The following is a 13,810-nucleotide window of genomic DNA, read 5'->3' as shown; positions in this document are numbered from 1 at the left end:
GATTTGGAACAAACAACGGTAGTAGCTTGATCGAAGACACGCGGATTAGAGGCGTTCAGCACGCGTATGCCTAAGGTGGTGCAAGCTAAGATGAACATCTAAGTATCGTGCAGAATTGAAAGCGAGTTGAACTTTATTAAAAGACGGAGCATCACTTGTCCTTCTATCGTCTTATTACTCTTATTTCCATGCCTTCATAATAGTATAAATGAAAAATGTTGAAGCATCGCTTGATTACTTTGACGTTAGTACTTTTTACAAATCTATGCACGCGCCAAAGGTACAATTTATAGAGAACAGCAAATACAAGAAGCGGAGTTTTAAAATATATTTCGAGTTCTAATATTCCGCGGGAAAATCGCATTTAACAAGAAACTTAATATTCCGCGGAGGATATTAGCGGGCTACGGCGACGCGTCATACAATTGTGAGAAATTCCGGAGGAAAATTGCCGAGCCAATGGGACCGTGGCTGAATGTATTGAAATTTACAACGCGAAGCTTGGCGAAACTTTTGCGTGGCCTCTGAAAATGCCTATCCTTGCATCGAGTCACGTACAGGCGTATATATATCTGGATGCGCGCACCTCACGGCTTCAATTACACGCGAGTTTCAATGGAATTCATCGGCAGCCACGTCGATGAAATAAAAGTTTCGCTGCCGGAAGAATTAGGATCGGTAAGTTCCAATGGGAGCCACGGATCTTCAAAATCTCGAAGTTGTTCAAAGGGATCGATCGGACGAACTCATCTTCCGCTCTGTATATTCTTATACAACTTGAAACTTTTTCGACAAATAAAGATATCCGACCGTTCTAAATAGGAAATCAGGTTAAGGATTGCCGTTGGTACGTTGGAGTGGCAGCTTGTAGACGATCGCTAGAGCAAGGCGGAAGAAGAGGTTTAAACCTAAAAGCCAAATAAAATTCAACGTGTAATACGATGTACGCTCGAAAAAGGATTCCATTTCCATATATCTTGTATATTGTCCCGAGCTAACGAAACCTACATATCAAGTCGAGCCCATTGTGACTCTAACAATGGAACTCTACACCGATACATAAAGCTTGCGTGTACCGGCTGACAGCTGTCACCTTGCAGACTTTTCAATAATGGATTGAGAACGCTGTCACTGTGCTTCCTTCTCTCACATCCGGAGAATAAACGTGGCTCGCTGGAAAAATTCGATTACGTCACGCTCTCCCGAAACACGATTACATCGCGCCGAAGAAATCGCGAAAGAAACATTAACGCGTACCACATAGACGTCCCGGATAAATTCATTTCATCTTCCTGTTCTCTCTCTGCCTCTTATACATTTCCTTTACAGATCCTCGCGAAAGATAACGACGTTCTCTCGACACTCTCGAGGGTGACTTTTATATCGTCAAGCAAAGAGGAGATTCAACGAAGCGTGCAGTGGCAAGATCGTCCCCGATTGCCATTATTTAAGGCCAGCCGAGCCTCAACGAACGCCGCTGGTAACGACTAGAAAACATCTTAAAGGTACATTGATAAACGAGCACGCTCGGCCACAAGGGTAACGCGAAATTTTACGAGGGGCAACTTTACGACGTGAAACGTTGTGTAAATGTTAGACTCCGGCAGACAGATATCGGAGAACAAAAAGCTAAAGAGAAAAGAGAGAGAAAAGAGAGAGAGACTCGCAACGCGTGTCACCGACCCTTGGGATTCATAATTTTTGCTTAAGCGCTTGGGGAACGACGCGTTGCGCCCGTGCTACTATCGCGAAAGCCTGCCGGCATTTTGATCGAAATTGCATTCGCTCGATTACCTTCGCTATAGCATAGAGTAGCTTAAACACCACTTTGATAGGCTGGTGATAAACGCGATCGATATCGCTCGGCACCACGATCGGAATGCATCAGAGGCACGCGTCGAAACGAATGCAGATGCCTGCGAAATATCGCTTCTCCGTGAACCAGACGTTTCGACGAGCTTTTGTTTCGCTATTGAAAACGAGAAGAACGAAGGAAGCAATGGTAAAGAGTAAGAGAGAAGCAGTTATTGCCTTGGAAGCTTCTGTTGGAATATCGGAAGACCGCGCGTAAGTTTCTTCGACTCTTTTCGCCGAGGCGAAACTTCTCGTATTCGCTCGACGACGACCTCCATTTTAACTTGCCCGAACTTTGAAGAACCCTATATATCATCGGCCTTTCACCGTCGATACCTTCTTTCATGCGTCAAACTTGGCCCCAGCCAATTCTCGTTAACTTCCAACGCGTGCCCGTGTTTTCGTTTGCCCAGCTTTCCAGACTTTTCGCCAATATTTATTCTCACTTCTCTATTTTTTACGCGCTCTTCTTTGAGACTGTGGAGTACGGGCGAGTCACTGAACAGACCAACAAGAGATCGCTTAATTTTCCTTTTTCAAGTTTCACTCTTTCGTTCTATTAGAAATTGCTTCAAGCACGTAGCTACATACAGTGACTCACGAAGGTATTTAAACGCTTACTTGTATGTAACTTGGTATAAAAATTCTCAGAGATGTTTGTATTAAATGTCTTGCAACTTCTATATACATACATTAAATTCTTATGTACACACATACACCCTTAGATTGGTCTCAAACATTGGCCAGATATCGAGGATAGTCGAGTCTCATTACACTGCTAATGAAATTTCAGAATGCTTTCATACAACGCGCATAATGTATTCATAAAGGGAATCTTCGAGTACATATGCAGATACCTTCGTGAGCCACTATACTATATACAAGTCGTCGTGATTCTCGTTTCATCAGTGGAAGAAAATTGGTTCGGTGAAATCTCTGGCGATGAGACGTTACATTTTTCCGTAATGGCGTCCCGGTTAAAAAATCCAGCACGCGGCTCCAACTATCAACGTTCATATCGGAAATAACAAACGGGTTCATTGTTCTCGCGCATAAAGCGACACAGAAAGTTCCTGGGAATGTATGCTGGTACATCAAAGGCGACCGCGCGACAGCGCTTTTATTTATAACGGTCGCGCACTTTAACCTCCCGGTATTATTTGGCCACGATACGATCACCGTGAATTCCGATAGAGCGGGAAACTAGAATGGCATACGGTAGTGTGTAACGGTAATACGATATTTCTCTCCCGTGGGACGTTATCGAAACGACGGCGGGGCGGTCTACGCTGGACGCGATGCCATGGCCCCTTTATTATCAGCTGATTCATTGCTCCACCAAATATCGATAATAAAGCGTAACAACATCCGAATATATACGAAACGATGACTATGGACCACGACACTGTCCGTGAGGTTGCCAAAGTGATGCATAAATTCTTGGTTTCAATTCCGATATATATACAAATGGGAAGGGTTGCAGAGAATCGACAGATTTGAATTTTGAATTGTCAGGTTGAAAGTTGTATGTTTGACGATCATATTTGAATTTGAATTTGTATTTGCACCGGTTATATGTAAATTTAAATTTGCATTTTGAATTGGCACAATTCGGTCTGAAATGTTGAAAATCCTACTACCACGGCCATCGATTTTTTTTTATATCATAATGTCGTGATTCTTGTTTTAGCAAGTGAAAAGCTTCTTACGTCTTAAGAGAATCATTGGAATAAGATTGAAAGCGAAGAATTTTCGCGTATCGGTAATAATTCTATTGTACAGTATTTCACCGATACCGAAGACATTTCTTTAATAGTAGAGAAAAGAATGCAGCGTGGGTAGCTTGACGTATATTTTCAAATTTGTCATGAATAGAATCAGCATACTGGTAAGTCTTCATAAAAACTTCTAACAGTTCTAACGAAATTTCTAATTACCGCATTTGAATTTTGGACGCCCCGCTCTATTCGAAACTTAATTTTATACCTGTAAGTTTTGGTTCTACAGGGTTAACTAAGTGCTTATACGATGAAACTTTACGTCTAATAAGAGCGTTCCAATTTCATCATCCAGGTTGCGCGCCATGCAGAAAAGGTACTTATGATTTTCCATACTGCTTTGATGGAAATCAAGTGCGCGAAGAATAATTAAATTATCCACTTAGTCTTCCTCTCTCGGTACTGTGCACTAATTAAAAGTGTATCCTCGATTTTCATGGTTGGTACCTCTCGGAGAAGCTCCAAGTTCCTTTAAGCACCTTCGACGCGCATAACAGGGTGCGCGTATTCAGCCTGCCTTCCTCCGCACCCCGAAAGCACTCGAGACATTCGTTCTATGGATCGCGATACCCTTCAACGAGCTACGAAACTATCATCCTTCCGGTGAACAGTACTTGTTAAGAACGCCGTGGGAGTACTTGGCGGCTTTTACATAAAACACCCGTTCTTACGTGTTTATAAATAAAACATTTCTACTGGGAAATACCCGGAAGGGAAAGAAAACGGGGAGATTCCTTTTATTCGGAAAATTCCCCGCCTCGAGACTGTCTCAAGGTGTATCCCTCGTTTTACAGTTTCCGAGCCTGAGGAATTTGTTTGGCTCACGACGCGCTCAAACAGAAGCCACGACAGAGGTTGTCTACATATGGCAAATTTCCTTCAATTCGATCGATTTCATTTCTCTTTTCTTCCTCGATGAAAGGGTCTATACTCTACAAAATCGTCGAGGTCTTTAACGTACAATCGATCGGTATTTGGATCTGCGATAAAATAAAATACAAAGAAACTTGCTTGCGTCATCGTATCAAGAGACTCGAGCAAGAAGCATCGATAAAATGTCGAAGAAACATGCACGTGACACCGTTCAACATCTTTCCCTCCTGCAAAGAAATCTTTGAACGTACAAGCTGCGCGTCCGATATCCGCATCTCAAGATGTGAATCTAAATTCAGGAATTTGATCGTGAGATCTGATGGTCCAATCGGTTGTTCATGAGCTTGAGACATATTGCAGGGTGAAAAGGAGGAAAAGGGGAGCAGAACGTCCGTCGAATACGTTGAAAAGCGTCGATGGAACGCGTGCAGGTGGTTGGCCACGAATTGTCAGGGAAACTCCGGGGAGTAGGCGGTCGATAAATGTAACTGCCACCTGATTTCCCAGAGGCAACACGCCAGAACCGGAGCAGACCGGACGACAAGCGTTTTTACTGGTCGGACGAGTCGCCTCTCGATCCGCGCAGCTGATACTTCGGGGTTGAATATTACATAGCACTTTAGCCGATGGTGAACCGCGCCGATGTGCATGCCGGCCAACCATTTCGACCGATCGATAGCAATACCCTAGAGCGTGCACGTGCATCCTCAGTTACCGAATTACCACGTGAGATCGCACGCGTTCGGCCTCGTTCCATTTTGCACATGCGAATCAGTCTGAGATTCAACCTCGTTTCCGCAGGCGCCTCTTGTTATTTAGGTAGAATCTCCCTTCTTTTTTAAGTTCGTCAAGTAATCGACATAAAGGAAGAGACTTTTTCTTCTTTCTTGATAAAGATGGTTGTGATTACAGAGAGTAAGTTAATTCCAAAAATGTTCTCAAATTCCTCGAAAAGCAAAACAGAAAGAACAAGAAAGAACAAGAAAGAAACCTTGTTCAGATTATTGGAATTGCCTAAGTTTAGACATCCTGGAGCTATTTTACCGGCACGATCTGTTATATAATCGACTTAAAACATTCTTGGAAGTTTCTATTCTGATTTCCATGATCAAATCATTTGACATCAAATCAAAATTTATACGGGCATCATTGTATTTTGACTAATCGGTTAAAAGTGGAATAAGGTATATCGATCGACTAAGCAGACTGGCTCCGTGCTTGGTAGAACCTTGGTCGCGCTATCGTTTATTTTATCGAGATCGGAAGTATCCGAAGGATTTGAAAGTTACGATCCGAGCGGTGGAAGTTAAGGACGCGCTGAAAACGAATTATTCGTCGAAGCATTCCCAGAGGCGCCTAAAGTCCACGATAAATATGCACGGAATCTATTGAGACAGGCCGTGAGATTAAGAGAAGACAAACTTTTCTTCGAATTTTCCAGCTCCGTGCTTCTGCAATCGACTTTGTTTTTCCCATCCTTGTAATAGAAACGTATAGACAAACTTTCTTGAGCTCTTCTCTTCCATATCTTTTTCTCCGTGACGTCTCAATCAGTCATTGACCTAAAAAAGAAGAAGACAGAAGAGCGTCCGAGTCTTACAATTTGCTCGATCAAATTTCAAGCCTTCCTTTGTCGCTCGACAGTTCTTCCGCTTTTCAAAACGTAGGATCAGTGTTTAGCTCGCGATTTCCTCGCGTTCCGCCATTGTCCCGGACGAGTTCGTTCAATTTAATGCACTTTATATGCCAATTAGAGCTGAATGCGACTACAATTCGCGTAAATACACGGAGCCAACTAATTCAATGCTTGATTCGTTTCGAATAGGCACAGTCTTTCAACAAGTCTAATTGACTTCGCCGCGTGGAATACCGTGCAATTCTCGAGCAGCTCTCGATTCGAAGAAGCTCGCCTTATTTTCCACGAAGCGAGAACGATGAATCTAGATACGAACTGTTCTTGCGAGATTCTCCAATGATAAATGTATAGCTTATGTGAACATGTCTCGGTGATAACAAATGACTTGCTTCCTCTTAGGTCTTGGAATAGGGACTAATTAAGGAACCGGCCATTTTAAGGATTCAAGGATGAAATAACGTTCCCTATTACGGGGACCGAGAATAAACACTGCAGTAGATCGCATGCTACGATATATGTACTCCGCAATATACTCCATTCTCTTACCTCATTGTCATGCAATTTTCAATATAAGGACGCTTAATCTCGTAGTATATAATCCGTTCTGGTCTCACAGAAATATAAAGTGTCATCGTTTCACGACCAATTAAACCCACGATCATTGTGGAAACTTTGAAAGATGCATTGACGTGGCAAACCATGTCGCCTTTGTTCGATGCTTTAATAACTGAAGAGTCTCGCTTAGCAAGAGATGTTGCGTTTTCTTAGCGTTTTCATTTATATGCTTGTACAATATGATCTTGCGTTATACAAAAGGTACTTGGACACCGTTGTACTTGTTAAAAGACTTATATACCAATCAATTAGGTATATTAAAGATCGTGTTAGACCCTCTTGCACAATTAAACGATATTATCGGTGAAATTTTACAAGACACGAGTTACAAGTTGCTGGCATCGATGAGTTTGAAGAGGAGTAGCTACGAGGATGACAATTAGAGAGGAAAATGCACCTGTCTGTACATCGTGGCTCTAAAATCATGATCCAATTGAAGTCGCGGAGATTATACGAAAATCAACGTAATTTTATTGTTCTGGATTTTCTGCTTACTTTCAACCATACAATTTCTCTGACATCTAACTGTATGTGTATAGCAACTGACGAGTAATTGTATATCGTAATAACCAAATTTGATCTTTCGTTGGCCCGTTTGACGCGTAGTATTGTAAAACGATCGGTTGCCAACTCGGTTCTAATTATACTCCTCAATGCGTATTCTTTCCTCTTCATCTACAAATCTCTCTGATCTTCTCCCTGCGAAGGTGGTTATCACCGTTATCAGGATCATCGTCTCAAGGCGAAATCCAGTCGCGATTCTCGACACGAGCCAGCGGAGGATGAAATTTCCCGTGGATCTCATTAATATCCTGCCGTTCTATTTCGCGACGGTTGGTAGACGCTTGTACACGCGCATCGATCCCGTCCAATGCAAACCGCCGCGTATCAGCTGCCATGCGCATACATACATTATGCGAGTGACATGCTCGGCATGCAACACAGCGGATAGATCCATGCGGGCAGCGCGACACTACGCCTATGTAATCGATCTAGAAAGCAACCGATCGATCGGCGATCCGTGACCGTGTAATAAAGCGACGGTGAGAATCTGGTAACGTCGATCGATACCGACACCAGCTTGCAGCTAAACCAACCACCGAGCTTTGTTCCTGTCTGCGTGCTTGATTATTATACGACAGTCCTACAGCAATATTGACTCGTGCTTAACGATTCGCCGGCACTCGTAGGCTTCTTAGTCGTTTGCTTTAAAATATAATCGGGCAGAGCGTTGCTCGACTGGTTAGTTGATTCGAGTTTATCCCTCGAGATCATTCGGTTCCGCGCGTTTACGTTTCACGCGCCCTGTGTGTGTCTTTCTCCACGGAAGTTCGTTACGCGACTAGCTTGGTACTTTAATTCGAGTTGCAGCGAACATGGATCAGCGGGTAATTGAAACAAGATGTGGGTAGCCAAGGTAAAGTGGTCGGCGGTGTAAGTACACGAAGGAGCTCTAGGAATTGCTTGCTGCCACGTTTCGCTCCTTTTCAACTTCGCTTCGCGCAAATTTCTCCGGCTCGTATAAAGAATTCACGATGACCAATTCGTTTGAATGGCACTTGAGTTAATCTTCTTTCGTGGAGCCGATCCGACACTAACGACAATATCTTTGCTTAATTCCAACGGTCAGACACGGCTAGTTTCGTTCTACTGAGCAAGCTGAAAGAAGCGGAAAAAGAGGCAACCGGTTTCACGAGCCAAGGCGGCGCATCGAGCGTGTAGTCTTTTAAAATTAGCCGTTGCCTGTGAATGGAATTAAATGGGAATGGGAAGGGGAGAAGGAGGTGACCCGGCAACAGAAACGAAGAAACGAAAGGAAGAGAGAGAGGAAGGAGGCGGGAGATTGCCGCAGATTAAACCACTTTAACAGAGGAAACACGGAAAAGAAGCAGAAGAGAGTGGCATAAGCTCTTCCGTGCGACCTGCATCCGGAAAACTCGGTCTAAAGCGCACGGCAAATAGCAGGCCAAACTAACGCGATGAAAGGGTAGTTAATTTTGCCAGGTGAATCAGACAGCCGCTAAAAATAGCAAAGGTGCATTCGACAGTTGCGAACTACGCGTTCCAAGCTATTACCGCCTTTTCAACAAATTTAGATTATTTCTGTCGAAGTTTACGGATCCCCTTTTGTTACGCTCGATCGGAGCGTAACTCTGATCGAATGTCCAAAACAGGACTTGTAAATGTAAATTACATGAGTAAAAGATAGTAGTAATATAAATCCATGTTTGGTTATTTTTGTTCATTTTTGTATCATTCGATGACTAGGGAGAAATATTTTTAAAAATTGTTTGTTGACGTGAAGTTACTTTTTTGTAAAAAAAAAAAAGGGGAGGGAGATGTGTGGTATCAGGTTTTTATTTATTAACTCCAAATTATTTTGAAGATATAGATATATTATTTCATAAATACTTCGATGTTTAATAGGATTTACAGGAAATTCGCGCGCACGTTCCATTCGAGATAATCGGGCTTCGAATCTTTCCGATTTCCAGCCGAGAACAGCTTTCGAGCAGAATTTTTAAAATCCTCGCGCTTTCACAGTTGATTTGCTTTCTATAAAACTCTTGGTTGGGCACTTCTCAGTTCCGCTCTGGAAAAACCAACGACTACCGAACGAATCGTATCTTTTGTGTCTGTATTTTACCATCGTGGATTACAGCCGCGCTTTTACATTTATCGTTCGGCGATAAAAGTTCTGTCGACCCGCTCCTTGCCTTTGTTACAGGAATTATTCCGACAACGCGTACGTAAAACGAAATACATAAATCGATTGGCCCACCATTCAGCTGGAAGTAATATCTGGCTTTCCGCGCATTTACAAGTCAAAGAAACAAAGAGAACGCGACGCACAAACTTCGATAATTACGTTAAAACCTCGCGTCTGCGTTTACTAACGGCGAATGCGTTGTTCAATGTATTATTGGGAGGATAGATTTTCTCATTGACAAGGAATTATTAAAATTATCGTTCGGAAATGTGCAAGAGGAGTTGCTATTTTTTTTCTCCTACTGGTTTCTCTTTCTTATCTATTTATTTCGATCCAATCTTTTATTCGGCATTTATCCTCGTATTTGAAAAAGAATGCCGATTCTTTAATGCATACTGCTATTTATTCCTCGAGTCTTTAATCAATTCTCCGTCTTAAATTGCTCCTATTCAGAGAGCAATGTTATTCAGATTCTTCGCAAACCTATTATAAATGAAAGTTGACTGCATTTCTTCAAATCAAAAAACGAATAAAGTGAAACAGGTCGGATTAAACATTTTATTGTTATTAGAAAAATTAGCTGAAATTTTACAGCCACGATAGCTTTAACAAGGGTTCAATATTCTTCGATTAGATCCCACTCTGTTCGGATATCAGATCGTTTAATTTCTCAAACTCTTAAATGGTTATTACCCACAATAATCGTCAATTGTTAAAATATTATACCGTCAGACGATATGGATGTATTTCGAGCAAGATCACAGTTAGGAGAGAATAGTCCGGGACTCGCGCTTTCCCTCATCACTGCCGGTGAGCCGACTAAGGTCACCGGGATAACAGCATAATTTAGACGAAGCCGAAATTTACTATGAAACTGGAGATACTTGATGAAGCTATGCAAACGCATATCTAATGAGCAAACGAGCCGCACCAGCGTAACGTAAACTGAAATCTCGACGGTACACTCGCGGCTTTAAAGGGAATACGAACTTTAATCCGGAATCCTAAATCCAAATAACGCATGAGATAAAGATAACGCGAAGTACAAGCCGCGGCGAAATCGGACGCGGGCTAGAAGATCGATTTTCACCGCGGTGTGTCTAAGTCGCCACGGAAATGGAGTTGAAAAATTCAATGGCACTTCCGCCCTCGATCTGCAATTTTTCCTCTTGTACGATCGAAGCAGCGTTATCAGCGAAGCGAATTAGTGGACAAGTCACAGGTTACAAAATTTTTAGTGTCGCTAAAGTCTGGTCAGTAATAACGAAAATGTCAATAGTCAACTGAAATAAGTCAATTGAATAAATTATGGGTCATATACGATCATCGTCGATCGACATTGTAAGATCGTACAAGAGAAGTATATAATTACAAGTACAATTTGTAACTTGTCGATTCGCTAATACTGTTGTTTACGCAATTTGGTAGATGATCGTGCAAAAGAGCTCTGTTGTGCCTCGATAGACGTGAACGAGGTAGATAACACGGTGCTAATTATAGGTGGGTGTAAAACAATAGAATTGAGAAGGACCGGAGCTGAAATCAACGTCATATCGAGAGGACCGAATACAACACCATTCCAGATACAATCGATGCGTTCATCTTCCCAATCGGGCGAAGAGCTTCGAAAACGAAAGGTCTTTTATTTTCTCGTTGAAGGGACATCCGCCCGTTCGGAACGATGAACGTTGATGGATTAAAAACCGTCAGATGTCCGGCAGATCTGTCCCGTGTTCGCATGGACCCGAGCGAGATCGATTATAGACATCGACACGGAAAACTCGGAATTATCGTACGAGCTTTTGTGGCCACTCGATCGTTTTTCAGTGACAACATGCCAGCCCATATAAACAACGCCGTGACAACCGCATAAAGCCACCACCGTGTCCGCCTCGAACAACTCCATATTGGGATAGATTCGTTTCAACGTGTCACGCCCCCAATCCAATTTGCGAAATCATCGTGGCAAATACTCGCAAATACCATTCTTTTTCTTCGTCTTCTCTTTCTCCTATTGTTCGTCTTTCTTCTATTCTTCCTCTTTCCACTTTTCTTCTTTTACTCTCGTAACTTTTTACTTTCACCTGCTTCTCTTTCTCTTTGTTCCCTGTAGAGCTGCTGGAACACATCGACCGAGTTTCGCCAACATTTTTCACCGACGAAACCCCGCTCATCGCCGTGAACGAATCGCTTTTGTTCCCGTTTCTTTTGAAATGTTAATCGAACTGTTCGTTTCTCATCACGTCGCGCAAATTACCGCTCTCGGGCATCGTCTAAAAAACCAAGCAACTCGTTGCATCGGATCCCATCTTTCCGGATACCACTTCGCTCCTTGACTAATAATGATTAATCGCGACGGATTACAGGAGAATATTTTTCGCTTCCGAACGCCAGGCACATAAATAACGTGCCGATGACCGGTATCGAACATTCGTTACTTAGTTCGAGATGCAAATCCGAATGATTTATACTGGCTGTTAGGTGGTCGGACAAAAATGCTCCGCTGTTAATGCGTTGCCTGTTTCATCCCTGTGTCGACGGCTTTTATCATCGTATTACCGATCATCTTCTTGGATGAATGTAACGTCGCTCGACAAAGCACGTTATTATACATCGTGAAACTCTTTTTACATATTGCCGTGCTTTTATAAAGCATAAGAAGGAAGGTCAATGCAAGTGTTAAATGGACTCATCAATTGATGTAGTCAGAACTGGGTCATGCCAACTTTTCGAAATCAATTTTCTAGATATACTTGAAAGAAAAGACTGGTTCTAGATTGGCACGGTAGAGCTCTGAACGAAGCTGTAGATATTTATGTTCCTTGAAACGTTTTAAATTACTTGTAAAAACTATTGATCAATTTTACAACTCTCTGTATCACATTCATCTGCGATATCAGTTTCAGTTTCGAATTCCTATCCAATGTCCATCGTATCCGATTCCCCATTTAATTCGTCATACCCTATAACCGGCGTATCGTGATTTATCGTCACAAGTGTTTTCTACGGGTATAACATTCGTTCTGTCACTACTTATCGATTCCTTGGATCGATAAAGGCGATCTACGAAAGAACTCGTTTCAGATATTTCCCACGAATCTCTGTCACACCGTGCAAACATGTTCTCGGAGGATCATCCGTCACCGGCGCTATTAATAACAATTAACACTTCGCTGCCGGTCTGCAGGGTACCACCCTGATCCCTGTACAACGTGATCGTATGATTTACGATCGCACTCGCGATTGCGTCGGTATTCGTGACTCTGCGCGCGCATGGGTTGATTAATGAATTAGGTATACACGTACGTGTAAAGCTACACGAGAGTTCACCAATGAACCGTGACCCCGTGTGGCCGACGGATCTGTACAGTGGAACACAGATGGCCACTTGGACTGCATGACGCTGTAAACGTCCATCTACTCATAAATAATAGCCCGCAACTATGGTCTGTAGTTTGCGTGCGTCATATCCTCTTTTACAGGAGAAAATCGATGTTTTTTCTACAAGGTGATGGCTGAGCTCTAGATGGTCGTACAGTTTGAAATTAATCGGTGATAACGATAGCTAGGTTGCGGGAATTTAGAGGCGAAGAAGTATACAGTTTCTGGCTAGATAAATGTCTCATTTTATGTCCCAAAAGCATTAATGACTACATAACGTTGTTTATTTATTGCATTGTTTTAATCGTCATGCCCTTGTAGCAGATATCGGTGAAAATTGTTTTACATATCGCTTTGGGAATACCTATAACATAAAAGATATATGTAGCCGAAAAATGTTGTATACAGAATAGATATATATGATATGATATATGATATACAGATATATATCAAAAATGCAAAGTGAAGTGACAAATCTCTATTTAGAATACATTTCCCTTCTGCGTGGTTAACCTTCTGCATCACAAGTAGCGAAACGCCTATTCGGGAATGTTCACGTCAATGTTCAGAGATGCGATGGATCCTAACGATGTCAAACTCTTCCCACCGTCGCGTCGAGACTATTAAAACTCCTCTATCTAAGACAAGCTCGTTGGAACTTAGTCAAGAACTTGTCAAAACTTACAGAATTCGTTAGGCAAGTTAGATACATGCTGCTTCGATGCTAGAAATTACCGACAATACCCAGATTCTCTATCGAGAATCAAACTCCAATCAACCTATCCATCGCTCTCCACTTTCTTACTTTCTATCTGTTCGCTCTTTTAATTATTTCACTCTACAATTTTATTTCATTTTCCAATTAGATCCATTAAACCTAGCCAATTATTCGTCAGAAATAATTCACAACGGCCGTTAACATTAGACCACTAACGTATTTATTTGCAATCGGTCTGAATGCTA

General features: G+C 42.2%; 1 protein-coding gene and 1 long non-coding RNA gene across 5 annotated transcripts in view; both read right to left on the bottom strand.

Moving 5' to 3' along the window:
- Window positions 1–13,810, bottom strand: part of LOC126921712 (uncharacterized) — a 167,594-nt gene that overhangs the window by 68,533 nt on the left and 85,251 nt on the right. The gene's annotated exons all lie outside the window — the stretch shown is intronic.
- The window catches only part of LOC126921806 (uncharacterized), a 37,726-nt gene continuing 32,147 nt past the window's right edge, over window positions 8,232–13,810 (bottom strand). The window contains exon 3 of the long non-coding RNA XR_007712562.1: window positions 8,232–13,211. This is a non-coding gene — a long non-coding RNA (uncharacterized LOC126921806). The remainder of the gene's footprint in view (window positions 13,212–13,810) is intronic.

The sequence above is a fragment of the Bombus affinis genome, chromosome 11, assembly GCF_024516045.1.
Source record: "Bombus affinis isolate iyBomAffi1 chromosome 11, iyBomAffi1.2, whole genome shotgun sequence".
NCBI lineage: Eukaryota > Metazoa > Arthropoda > Insecta > Hymenoptera > Apidae > Bombus > Bombus affinis.
Note: the sequence above shows the minus strand (reverse complement) of the source record. Positions and strands in the feature narration are given on the sequence as shown.